Source organism: Triticum dicoccoides, chromosome 6B (genome assembly GCF_002162155.2).
Source record: "Triticum dicoccoides isolate Atlit2015 ecotype Zavitan chromosome 6B, WEW_v2.0, whole genome shotgun sequence".
NCBI classification, from domain to species: domain Eukaryota; kingdom Viridiplantae; phylum Streptophyta; class Magnoliopsida; order Poales; family Poaceae; genus Triticum; species Triticum dicoccoides.
The window spans coordinates 137,195,654-137,206,572 of record NC_041391.1 but is presented as its reverse complement, the minus strand read 5'-3'; the positions used below and the strand labels follow the sequence as shown (position 1 = coordinate 137,206,572).

At 44.9% G+C, this 10,919-nt stretch overlaps 1 pseudogene; it reads right to left on the bottom strand.

Annotated features, from left to right (window-relative positions):
* Positions 1–6,590, bottom strand: part of LOC119320896 — a 21,094-nt pseudogene extending 14,504 nt beyond the window's left edge.
* Positions 6,591–10,919: the final 4,329 nt, after the last annotated feature.

Genomic DNA, 10,919 nt, shown 5'->3' with positions numbered 1-10,919 from the left:
CTGCTGTGGAGAGACTGCGGACTGAACGAGTGAAGAATTGCCTTTTTGGAGAGAGAGAGAGAGAGAGAGAGAGAAGTGCACGGGTCCCTATGTAGCGGCCTACCAGCATGTAATGTTAGCCCATGCAAGTCCAGCCCATTTGTCAATTGGAGAAAAAAACACTGCCTTTCTATTCTTTTCTCTTTTTTGCGAGGAAAGCTTTCTATTCATTAGATACATGGCTTTTCTTCTATTTAAAAAGAGAAACCTTTATAAACCCGGAATACGAAAGAATTCAAGTCTTACGTGAAGTCCTGGTGGTTGCAGAACGACTTCTCGATTTTTTTCAGCGTGTCTTACATGGAGTGACATGGACTGAGGCGGTGGGATGTGTTCGCAGCAAGGAAAGTGGCGGTGCTTTTTAGTTTTTCATCTTAAATATGTGTGTCCCTATTTTGCCTTTATGGGTTGAATTGGACCTCTAAATTAATTTCTTCAATATTCATTTTTTTCCTAAAACCGATCGACGGTATAATTTTTACGGGTCAAATTGGACCTCTGAATTTCGTCAATATTCAGTTCGCTTATTTGAACATGCTTTCGAGAGCTTCCATTGATTGACACAACAGAAGCAACAATTAGCTAGCATGTACTAGTGTGTAGTCATATACATATTGTGGAACTTTAGGTTGTCCATGCGCCACCTGACCGGAGCACCTTTTGCCAGACAATCCCAACATAAAAGAGAAAAGAAAGCCATTAATTATAGTGGTAGCCTATCAATGTAGTATAGCGTAATACTAGTACTAGAGGTACCAATTCACGGCAACAAACATATAAGAGGGCTCAAGGGCTACATCTCGAAGCCTCATTCATCACCGGGGGCTCAAGGGTTACATCTCGAAGCCTCATTCATCACAGGGACCCGCACCCTTTCTTCTTGTGCATGACTCTTCAAATTCTCTAGTTAATATCTACCTGTAAACTACGTCAGAAACACGGTGCCACAATGTTCTCTTCTTGTTTCTCTATAATGGGAAATCGGTACAAGCTGCAGAATTGGGAAACCATTAGGTATATGTTTCAACAATCCTTCGCTGGCATTTACTGGCTGGTAAAACGGTTCATCTTAGTGACGGACGATACCTCTATGAGGGCATTGTAAATAGTACTTCCTTATATGCCCAATGTCCCAACTCCTGGGGAATGATTCTCCTCTTGTCTCTGTAATGTTGTAGCATCTAAGAAAAATTTGGCGAGCACCTCATATGGTCCTTCATACATTGGAGAGGACTTGTTGCCATCGCTTCAGTCTTTGTATCAGTTGAAGGACCAAGTTGACTTTCCAGAAATTTTCTTTGGGGAACCCATTTTCTCGTGATGCTCTCGTAGCAATAGCTAGTACCTTATGGATCGGATGAGAACATGGCCAAACCCTATTCGGCGCCTTTAGCGCCCGAATTAGGCATTTCCGCAAACGGGCGCATACCCCTCTTTGCGCGCTGGGCCGGCCCATTTCTGCCCCTTTTTTCTGTTCGAAACTACAAAAAATTGTGCGCTGTTGACACTCAAACTCGCAACCCCGCGACCTCCACCTTTTACGTTAGCTACGGTAACCAACTACACAACTACCCCCATTTGATTTGAGGCATCCTTTCTCCTTTTATGACATCGCCTTTTCTTTTCTTTTTTTCTTTCTTTTTCTTTTTTCTTTTTATTTTTTTCGTGTTCCTTCTTTTCTTTCTTTTTCTTAAATGCATGATTTTTTTAAATCCAGTGAACTTTTTCCCAATTTGTGAACTATTTATTCAAAATAGATGAACTTTTTGTGAACCTTTTTTGCCTTTTTCACATTAGTGAACTTTTTTACCGAACTTGGTGAACCTTTTATAAACCTGCGAACCTTTTTTGAAGAACTCTTTTCAAATTTGTGAACTTTTTTATCTAAATGAGTGAAAAAAAATTAATCCATGAACTTTTTTCAAATCCATGAACTTTTTTTCAAAATTTGGTGAACTCTTTTCAAATTTGTGAATTTTTTTTATTATAATCCATGAACTCTTCTCAAATTCGTGAGCTTTTTTAAAATTCAGAGAAGTCTTTTTCAAATTTGTGAACTTTTTTTATCAAAATCAATGAACTTTTTTCAATTTTATGAATTTGTTTTGTGAAAATCCGTGAACTGTTTTTGAAATAGATGACATTTTTAAGAATTCATGAAATCTTTTTCATATTTACGATTTTTTCTCCAAATAATTTATATTGGGACCGAAAATGGTCAAGTAGCGTGTTTTTCAATTGATGACATCAAAGCGATGGTGGTGTAGTGGTTAGTCGCTTGTGTTTTTAGTGTTGGCATGCTGGTTCAATTCCTGCATTTTGCAAAATAGCGCAGTATTCACATTTCTTTTTGGAGCATTTTTGCTGGACGCCAGCGATGCTGGGCCGGCCCATTCCTGGCTGCATTTGAGCGCCAGCTAGCCTAGGCGGCTGAGGGCGCCGAAGAGGACCTCTCGAGAACATGGTCCCTCCATTCTTTGAGGAAACTAGTAGAATGCCCGTACGTTGCTACGGGCTTTTGGAATATTTTTATTGAGTTTATATATAAACATAGTGGATGTTGAAGATAGCATGAGCGCAATTGAGTAATAATTGGAATCTACTTCACTTGCAATTTAAGTTCATGAAAAAGTAAGTAGACTATGTATACATAGAGAGTGATGAACCAACTAAATAACCTGTTAGGAACTAAGAATTACCTGATACGCTTACGATATTCATTCACAATATCCGAAATATTGTCGTCGGCTTCATTTGCAGGAATGGCGCCCCCTCCGCTCGGCCATCGCCCGACCCCTCCTATCCTCCGTGATGTCGGATAGCCCCTCATCCTTCCTCCACGGCGTCGATGTTCGTCCTCTTCGCGCCACTGCCGGAGCCCATCCGCTTCTGTCCTTGCCCCCTTCCTCCCCTCGACGGCATCACCGCATCCTCCTCTTCCCTCCACAACGTCGGTCGACACCTCCTCTCCCCTCCATCTCTCATGCCCCCTTTCTCCTCAAATCCCTCAATGGTGAGGACGAGACACCGACGGACGAGGCGGACACAGCCTCTATAGCGGTGGTAGGGGATGGGCGGGACGGCATCTAGGGCGGCGAATCGGGACCGGCGATGAGGAGGGGTCAAGGGTGGAGGATGGCGAGGGCTCGGCAGCAGGAAAGGTAGGTGAGAGACGGGAGGAGGAGCATGGGTTTGATGGATTTGGTGCGATCTGTGGTGGGGTAGGGCTGTAGAGTCCGACATGGCAAAGAGAATAACTGAACAGGTGTCCGGGTTAAATATGAAGGTTGTCGATAAATCCGGGCATTTGAGACCCGTTTAAACATAACGTCTTGGTCACTTTTTTGTGACCAGTCACTGACTGGGCGTCCGCCCGGGCGTTTGAGGCGGGTTTGGGCACCCGACTATAGATGCTCTTACACGTTGGGTATTGATTGTAGTCTGAGGCTCCACACCTCCTGTGTAATTTGTCTAGGAAGGCCGTCCGTCTAGGTGTTTGAGGTGGAATATTAAATATTAATCACGTAAATAAAAGTGAGACAAACCAAATTGTTTTTTCACCTTATCCTCACCGAAGCCACCCTCTCACTCTCACCCCACGACAACCTCCTCCTCCACGTCATTGCCGCAACTATTCCTCTCCTCCATGGCATCCCGGCCGCCACATCTCCCCACATTGGTATGTCCTTTCCGCCTCCCATCCATGCTCGCCATGGTTATCTCTTTCGGCCGGGTCCAATGAGCAATGGTGAGACCATGTGTCGCGGTGAGCAGCCGGATTCGGCCACTGGAGAGCCGCGCCGTGGATCTAGCCATCCCAGGCCGATTTCTAGTGTCGAGGGTGACCTGATAATTTCTACCTCAGTCGAGTTGCGCCGTCGTCTGACCAACTCGGGCCTATTTCTGATGCCGAGGGCATCGCGTTCTGCAACGAAGCTGCACGACGACATGGCTCTTCCGCTGTCCACTGGTTGCCGCTTGCCACTCCGAGTAGTAGGCGCCGACGCCAAGAGAGAGGACGACTGGCCTCCACTCGCACAGGAAGGAGTTGCTGCCTGTAGGCCTTCTACACCGCCTACTGTTGGTATGCTCGGTATTGGACATGGAAATCACACAGCAAAGGTACAATTTTTTTGAGTTTATTTCAGTCGAGATGTACCAAACTTTTCATTTCTATAAACTGAAATTGAATTGTATACGTATGTTTTCTAAACATTCTATTTGAACCACCTGTTGTACTTTGGGATCATGGATTATCAACGAAACCTTGAGAAGTCAAATCACTATCTGTCTTTGGGGTTGTCATCTAAATTTATTTTCTTTCATTTTTCGCTTATTTGATTGGGCTTGATTGGATTATGCATTCCTAATTAATAGCAGAGATTTTATCTGCCCAAAAGGATTCTTCCTTACCCTAAACGTTCCAGAAGATGGATCCCATCAATCTGTGTACTGTTCTGGCGAATACTCTCCATCACAATCTCTAATGGTGTACACATTTTTTTTTACTATAAGAGCACTAATCAACTTGCCACTCCATTTTTATTTTTCAGTTATTCTTTTCTCCTTTTTGAAAATATAAGAGCAGTAATCAACTTGCTTGTAGACAATATAACAGAGCTCTTCTACGTTTCTTAATTTACCTTCCTCCCTGATTTTACTTCTTTTATACCATCATTGATGTAATAGAGTACTTACCTTGATTTGTATCTCTTCCTCTAGTTTGGCATATTGCACATGTTATTTTCTCCATAGTTTGTTTTGCATTCATTTTCCTTCTGAAATCGTCTAGTACCAACCTTGCCATAGAGTAACTAAAAAAGGTGGCCGCAGTTGTTATCAACACATGCTTTATGATGTAAATATTGACTCCCAAAGTTGATACCACTGTTACACAAAAATAAAACAAAGCTAGTGCATTAGTTGTCACCCAATGATTAGACATTGCTCAATTTTGATAATACATCAAGCACATTAAATGTTACTGTAAAATATGTTTTTGAGAAGTAAAGTTGTTATCTGGAAAACAACATACTTCATAATACGTTAATGGACGTGGTAAATAAATATTAATAAATGACGGAATACAAGTTCAAGAAAGGAAAACAACATACTTCGAACGAATTCAATTTTTAAGTGTCTTTTTATATGACCATTCCTTGGAGGACATTTGTGATGTCATATATGAGTTGATTTTGACCCATATTGGGGTTATAATTTGTCGAACAAAGTGTGTGCACTGTACATACTTGAAGCTTGGGCACACACTTATAAATGTCCCAGAAAAAATACGAATGAATTTGAAGCTAAATTGTCATAAATGTCCTACAAGAATCAAGAGCTAACAATATATGAAGTATTAACCCTCAAGAATCACACCTTTGGCCTAGACAAAAGGTATGTAAAAAAATTGAGCAGGAAACTTCAGTTCCATCTATTTCTAGAAAGAGGTGTCGGAGTCAAGTGTAAGAGGTCTACTGGCATGTTTGTCTATGTTACAAAATTATGAGCAATTCTCAGGGCAAAATTAATTGTCGCGTGCCTCTCAATGTTCTTTTTGCTGGAGAAGAAGATATATTTGTTACTAAAAGACACCAGGTAGCATATCAAGTCATCAGATAATCGTCTGACCGACTTCTTCCTTCCTAATGCTTCACTGAGTGCTTGTAGTTGCTAGAAAAATGAGATCTCTGTGTCACACAACAGCCTGCAGCCGCCGATGAGAACGATGGTTCCTTTATGAACAGAATTGCCGTCTATCTGCAAGTTCTGCCCGGAGGACCTCAATCTCAGAATTGCCAGCTGGGAATCCACATCAGTACAAGAGGGTTACCTAGGCGAATAAAGGGCACTTATCTCAACACCAGGGATGATCCTGATGGAAAATTCCTTTGCTGACTCCATCACCTCCGGGACACCGGCCATGGTGTCATGATCAGTTAGTGCGAGCACATTCACCTGTGCTGGTCACCAGGTAACAGAGTTAGTGTGCAAACGTGCTAGGCATTATCCTTCAGAAACAAAGCGCAACAAGAGTAAAAGAAGTGGCGGCGGAGGTGTTTAGCAGGGCATAAGGATGAGCTCGGACATGGCATCGGCTATTACGAAACTGAAGAACATTGGAGCTGCAGTTGTTTCGTCAAGCACGTCGACGTCTCTGCAGCTGGTGACAGGCGGGAAGAAAGACTTACCCCATTGCGGTGCGCGCGCTCCACGAGCGCCTCGGGCAAGAGCGAGCCATAGCAGCGCGCCAAGTGGGCATTCAGGTCCACCGCCACGCGCGGCCGCAGCCTCCCAGCCAGCAACAGGTGCCCGCAGTCCGCCTCCTCCTCGTCGCTCGCCTCACCGCGGAGGGCCCAGCGGAGCATGGACCTCAGCGCGGCCAGCTCCTCCTCGCTCGGCGCCCTCCGCCGCTTCTTCTTGTTCCTCGCCCGCGCCTTCTTCTGCTGCTCCCGATCGTCTGCTTCCAGTGGCGCGAGATTGACCGCTCCAGTGGCGGCCATGGCCATCTCCTCCTCCTCGACCGTAGCAGCGCGGCGCGTCGTCGTCATGTGTCCCGTCATGGACAGGGCAATGGTGCTGACTTGTAGCTCCACCTTCGATGGCAAACTATGGCTCGTAGCCGAGAATTGGAATCGCGGTTGATCCAATCAGGACTTGCAGCCATGCGGCACCTGTGCCTCCTGCCCCGATGGCAAAATTAGCCTCGCTTCCGGGGATCCTCGCCGAGACGGGGAACCACGGACAAACATGGCGATTTGACCAGAGAGGGGATGGAGGTATCAGTTGTATATACGGAAAGATTGCAGTATGATTGGTGATATGATTGGTGTTGTATATGGAATAAATGTTTTCTTTTGCGGGTGTATATGGAATAAATGTTATGTGCATAAGGAAAAGAAAATCTGGACAGGGAGGGTTCCCTTTTTGGCTATGGGACGTGGGAGATAGCATTCTGAAAATTGGATTGCCTGGCCACTTCCTTCTTTCAATAAAACCGGTGGGGTTGGCTACTTATCTTTTTCTAATGAAAACGGGTTGAGCTATAGAGAAAATCGGTGGGTGGGCGGATCGACGGGATCGGTGGACGGGGGTCGAGGGGTACGAACGAACCAAACCACGTACGGACTCCTCCATTATGAGTAGAGATTTAGGCTGCGTTCAGTATGCAGGGAGAGAAAACGAAGGATAAAAATACTTCAAAGGAATAGGACTGAAGGCTACCATAGAACCTATACAACTGTTACAGTGATTGGCGATTTTATGAGCCGTCCATCCACCCTGATCTGACGGTGGAAAAATGGGAGTTACGAGAAGTTATAAAACTAAAATTACAGAAAATTATATGTAACGGTGGGACCATTACAATATTTTAGTGGGACCAGTTTGTTTTTTCCAGGGTACTAGCAAATTGCCCGTGCGTTGCAACGGGAGTGTATATATTCTAGTGGATCAAAACTAATACTTCCTCCGTTCCAAAATAGATGACCCAACTTTCTACTAAAGTTAGTACAAAATCGAGTCATCTATGTAGGAACGGAAGGAGTAGTTGCTAACATATAATTTGAGGATCCTCATGCATATGAAAAGATACCATCGAGTTTTATTTCTACCGTTAAATCATTGTTATTGTTGTTCATTGGTGCCCCCGTGTGATGTGTAAAACATCTGCATTTAATACACCACCAAACTAAGCTCAACCTGGCGCACTTGTTAGTCCGTTTAATGCTGTAGAATTCCTAGCGCCAAAACCTATAAATTTCTCAGAAAAACTAAGATTAGCTAACACTATCAATATTAAACTTTTGGACAATTGCTATCAGTTGAGAAAAACATCAGATTTCTGCACTACTACCAAGGACAATGCTGAAAAACTATGGATGCCAAGGACAATGAGTCTATTATCCCATGCAACACAATGATCTGAAATGTATTTCACTTTCATGTATATTCTTATGAATATAGAGGGTGGAAGAAAATCTAGACATATCATAGGAAAAGAGAATATGAATGTTTAAGTTACTGCAATTTAGTTGGCCAAAACAAAATTTACTGACCAAGGAAATCTATTTTATTTAACTCAACAAGAAGCATCTTCAGAACCAGCACTCGCACATATTAGCCACCAAAAGTTACAACTTAGATTTAATTCATGGAAGTAAATGAAAATTCAGGATAGCATGTTAGCCACCAAATTACTGTACTTCTTACAAAGGTTTCTGTAAGAATGTTCTTTGGACTCATTTTTTAAATGACTCAGATAGTTGGTCTGATTACTGAAGCCTGACAAAAAGATAAGTAAAACAAATGAAGCAAGCACAAAAGAAGAAGAAAAACAAGAAGGCCTGAGATTCTTCTTGGATCGGCAGAATACAAGTACACACGAAATCAAATTATCAAGTTGACAAGTGCAACAATAATAAACGCAATACGTCACCCGGGTAATCCTTCTTGGCCCAGCCATCAGCGGCGAGCTACCCCATCCCCGACGCATCAATATTAGCTTGTCAGATCGATTACTACGACTTTCGCTTTCCGGCCAGATGCGTTTGATTGATTCCGCCCAGATTACCTTGACGCCAGAAAGTACTCGATAAAAACTGCATCAACCTATTATGCTCATCAAGACGTGAGCTTTGCCACGTCTGGAAACACACAGCAACACACAGCAACACGTGACCATTATAGTGTGTAGATAATGGGATTGCTAGAGGCTCGTTGGCTTGCAGAGAACACACAAGCGATCGATGCACATACGTGTCTAGCGGAAGCACCGTCCCTAGTTCGCACTCCAGTCCCCGCAACGCGCTAAGTTATCGCCGCCACGCGTGTGCACACATCTGCCGGAGAGAGAGAGAGAGAGAGAGAAGAATATACATCAGTTGCCGCTACCGCTGCCCTCGATCTACGATGGCCGCCACACGAGAGAATAGATGTAGAGTACTGCAATGCGTCGCAGCGGGGGAGCTTGAAGATGAGAAGAACGTCAGCGGACGATGAACCTTGGAGTGTGAGGGCGGCGGCGCTGGGGCATCAGGCGAGGAGGGAGATGGGATCTGGAGGGCTCTCTTTAGAAGATGAAGAAGCCCTAACATAGCCCACGCAGGCAACGGCGGCTGAGGCATGGTGGTGGAACGAAAAAACTTGGAAGGGGGATCACGTAGGGAAAGCCAAAGGAAAAAAACTGGTGGGACCAAGGCCGAAAAAAAAAGAGGTGGCAACGTGCGAGGGAGGACGAAAAGGAGAACGTAAGAGAGGAGAGGGAACCTTACGTATCTTTTAGGTAGTATAGAGAAGAGAAGATAGAGATAGAGAGTAGAGATAGAGAAATCTGTGACACGATAGCCCGCGGTGCCCACATCGAACCCACGTATCTGCCTAGCCAGCCACGCCGCCGCGGGGATTATGGATCGCCACTGCATGGCTCAGCCATGGCCACGTCGCCGCCGTCCACCTCCGCCATGGCCGGCCTAGCGCCGCCGTCCATGTGCGCCATGACCGGCCCAGGGCCTCTGTCCACCTCCTCCATGGCTGCAATGGCGCTGTTGTCCACCTCCCCCATGTCCGCCTCAGCGCCGCCGCCTGCTTCCACCGTGCTCACCCCACTGCCATTGTTTACCTCGGCCATGCCCCCCAGCAGATCTTCCCATCACCAATCCATCCTCCTATCTTACCATTCCCATCGCCGGCAAGGTCTGCCAGAAGAGGCGGACATGAATCGCCAAGATCAAGATCCAAGAGGACTAGGATGATTGCAGCGTCAGAGAAGAATTTGTAACAATCTACAATAAGGTAAACCCCGCTCTTCCAATTAGCATAAAAGCTCCAACTTCTCCCCTTTGTTCTCCAATTAGCATATTCTCTAGATGGTCTGCAGGTTCGAGTAGAAACACATCAATGAGGTCTTGTTTCATTAGGATAACAGAACACATAATCTGTAGAAGTAGGATGCACTATTTTCATTTGCTGAGTTGATGAATAAGCTTTAGTTCATCTTATACCAGAATGGCATGAATCATGATACTGATGTGCTTCCATGGCAAAAATAATCCAGTATAAGAAGTAATATTTTCTTCTGTTCATGTACTCAAAATGTAAAAGAAATTACCACTAGAATTATCCAAACAAAAATAATCTAAATCAAAAGGAAATGGTTGAGACTCCAAGAAAATAAGTGGTTAAAAGATAAGGACATCATGTAGGTTGTAATCATGTAGCCTGTTTGCCTATCGTGGATTGCAGCCAACCTGAACTCTCTGCATTGTAGTGTCATGCCCAACTAAATTCCACAACAAGCTAGCTTGAACTATCTGGATAGCTTGAATTGTAGAAGCAGTAGCAGTAGTAGTAAGTTGATCTACTAGGATTATTTTATTGTTATGTCTTAAAATTTCTGGTGCCTCTCGCTTCATAAGAAAAGATTAAATCTTTCAAATATTACATTTTTATTTGGAAGCAACAAAATCATCACTACCGGAACAGGGCGCTACCCCGACGGCCAAAACAATGCCGACGGCCCCCGTCGGCTTCTTCGGAGATATGCCGTCGGGTTACGCAGAGCTAAGCCGACGGCACCCGTCGGCATAGAATGGTCGTCGGCCTATCTGAATGTACGCCGACAGCTGCCGTCGGCTTACAATGGCCGTCAGCATACCCGTGGGCCCGGCAACCCCCTGGCTAACGTCGTCAGATCTATGCCGACGGCCGAGACGGGGGGCGTCAGCATAAGTCCGCATGCCATGTCACCGATCCAAGCCGCACCGTGCAGAGGATATGCCGACGGCCGCCGTCGGCATATCTGCCACGTCAGTGATCCGCGGCACGCCGCCCGCCGGCTAAACCCTGGTCGGATCTATGCCGAAGGCATAGCCATCGGCATA